The sequence below is a fragment of the Apium graveolens genome, chromosome 4 (assembly GCF_009905375.1).
Source record: "Apium graveolens cultivar Ventura chromosome 4, ASM990537v1, whole genome shotgun sequence".
Taxonomy (NCBI): Eukaryota; Viridiplantae; Streptophyta; class Magnoliopsida; order Apiales; family Apiaceae; genus Apium; species Apium graveolens.
The window spans coordinates 105341316-105344098 of NC_133650.1; the positions used below are offsets into that span (position 1 = coordinate 105341316).

General features: G+C 40.7%; 1 non-coding gene across 1 annotated transcript; it reads right to left on the reverse strand.

Annotated features, from left to right (window-relative positions):
- Positions 1-226: 226 nt before the first annotated feature.
- Positions 227-333, reverse strand: LOC141722003 (small nucleolar RNA R71). The gene has a single exon (XR_012575041.1). It is a non-coding gene; the product is annotated as a small nucleolar RNA R71 (small nucleolar RNA).
- Between the last annotated feature and the right edge of the window lie 2450 nt (positions 334-2783).

Consider the following 2783-nt stretch of genomic DNA (forward strand, 5'->3'; position numbering starts at 1 on the left):
TCCAACGGAAGATCCCAACATGCATATTAGAGATTTCATCGAGATCTACGACACTTTCAAGTTCAACAATATTTTTGAAGATTCCATAAAGCTGAGGCTTTTCCCATTCTCTTTGAGGGATAAAGCTAAGTGTTGGTTACATTCTCTACCAGCAAGTTTTATCACTACTTGGGAGGATCTTGCTCAGAAGTTTCTTACTAAATTTTCCTCTATGGCGAAGACAACTGCAATAAGGAATGCTCTTACTCAATTTGTGCAGCAAATACGAGAATCTTTGTGTGAAGCTTGGGATCGTTACAAGGAGATGCTGAGGAAGTGTCCTCATAATGGAATGTCTGATTGGATGATCATCAATTGCTTTTATAATGGTTTGGGAGCACAGTCAAGACACATGCTTGATGCAGCATCAGGTGGAGCATTATGGGTAAAGAGCTATGAGGAAGCTTATGATCTAATTGAACTGATGGCTGCTAATGAATATCAGTATCCAACTCAGAGATTGCCATAGTATACAGCTACAACTATCACTGCTCAACTAAAGGTGTTGTCTATGAAGATCGATTCTCTGGCTAACTATGGTGTTAATCAGATAACCAGTGTTTGTGAGTTGTGTGCAGGTTCACATGTGACGGAGCAATGCGCTATATCTAGTGAATCATATCAGTTTGTGAGCAACTTTCAGAGATCGCAGCAACAAGTTCCAGACACTTATCATCCTGACAAATGGAATTATCCTAACTTCAGCTGGAGCAACAATCAGAATGTGATGCAACAGCCGTTCCAGTAGTTTGAGAACAATCAATTCAATCCTCCTGGTTTTCAGCAGTAATTTGCACCAAGGCAACAGTTTCAGCCAATGGGAATGCAACAACAAACTCATGGAGGTGCAGGTCAATCTTCGAATGAAAAATCTGAATTGGAGGAGTTGAGGCTTATGTGCAAAAACCAGGCTTTTATATGCAAAATCCAGGCTGATTCTATCAAGACTCTGGAGAACCAAATAGGGCATATTGCTAACGCCTTATTAAATCAACCACCAAGAACGCTTCCTAGTGACACAGAAGTTCCAGGAAAGTGGGAAGTTAAAGAATAGGTGAAAGCCATCACCTTGAGGTCTGGAAAGGTCACGAGCCCCAAAATTCAGCAAGACGAAAAGTCTAAAATTTTTGTCGAGAATGCACCTTTGCCAATTCCAGAAAATGAGATTGTAGCTGAAAAAATTATGCAGAAGGATGCCGAGGTGGAACCGAAGAAGAAAGCTGTTGCAAACACTCCTCTTGAGGGTAATACAGGGGAAAAATAGGTCTATCCTCCACCTCCTTTTCCTAAAAGGTTGCAGAAGCAGAAGTTGGATAAGCAATTTGCTTAGTTCTTGGAAGTTTTCAAGAAACTTCACATCAACATACCTTTTGCTAAAGCTCTTAAATAAATGGCTAGCTATGCGAAGTTTATGAAAGGAATTATCTCTCAGAAAGTGAAGCTCGATGACTTAGAGACCGTTGCTCTTACGGAGGAATGCAGTGTTGTGCTGCAACAGAAGTTGCCTCCGAAGTTTAAAGATCCTGGAAGCTTCACTATTCCTTGTATCATCGGAAACTTGTCATTCGACAAGTGTTTATGTGATTTGAGAGCTAGCATCAATCTGATGCCCTTGCCTATCTTTAAGAAGCTTGGTTTACCTGATCCGAAACCGACATACATGTCATTGTAACTAGCTGATCGTTCCATCGCTTATCCGCGAGGAATAGTGGAGGATGTCTTGGTTAAGGTGGATAAACTCATCTTCCCTGCTGATTTTGTAATTCTGGATTTCGAGGAAGATAAGAAGATTCCCATTATCTTGGGAATACCATTCTTGGCTACAGGACAAACTATGATCGATGTGCAAAAAGGAGAGCTTACGATGAAGGTTCAAGATCAGAAGGTTACTTTTAGTGTGTTAAAGGGAATAAAGTTACCCACAAATAAAGAGCAGTGTTTAAAGTATAGTGGGTAGACTCTGTCGTGAATTCGAAACTTGAGCAATTACCAAAGTCAGATACCTTAGGGAGATCCTTAACAGGGGAATTTGATAGTAAGGATGAAGAAGGGGCAGAGCAAATGCAGTATTTGAATGCTCCTCCATGGAAGAGGAAGTTGGATATGCCATTCGATTCTCTTGGGTTTGTAGAGCTAAAAATTTTTCAGGAGCGTCTCGAGCCGTCTATTGAAGATGCTCCCACACTTGAACTCAACCCACTACAAGATCACTTGAGTTATGCATTCTTATGTGCACCCCCTGACAAGGGGTTGGGATATATTTTTGATGATGTAGAGGATGATCGGCCGGTTCCTCCCATTCCTACAGAGGGTTCTTCTCATATGCAGCAGGCAGTTGATAGGACTAGTGTTGGTGATGAGCAGTATAGGCGAATGGAGGCCATGCATGACATTCACCGTTATTTTGCTGCAGATTTGACACACGCTCTCGGTACTATTTTCCGAGACACTGATGTCGAGGTTGATTGGCCACCTGATCCTCCACCCGAGGAGGGTGATTCTCCCGCTGACTAGGTATACCTGAAATCCTTATTATTACCTTCAATGAGGACATTGAAAATTTTAAGTTTGGGGGTGATAATGTAATGATTAGTTTGTGTGTGTCCATATAGATTCATATAGATTCATGTTGCATGTTTTATTATATTTCATTAGTATTTTTGCATGATTGTTTTGTTCATATAGGACATATTTATTTGTGTTTTATGTGAGTTCATATAGTTGCATGTGCATGCATTTAACAT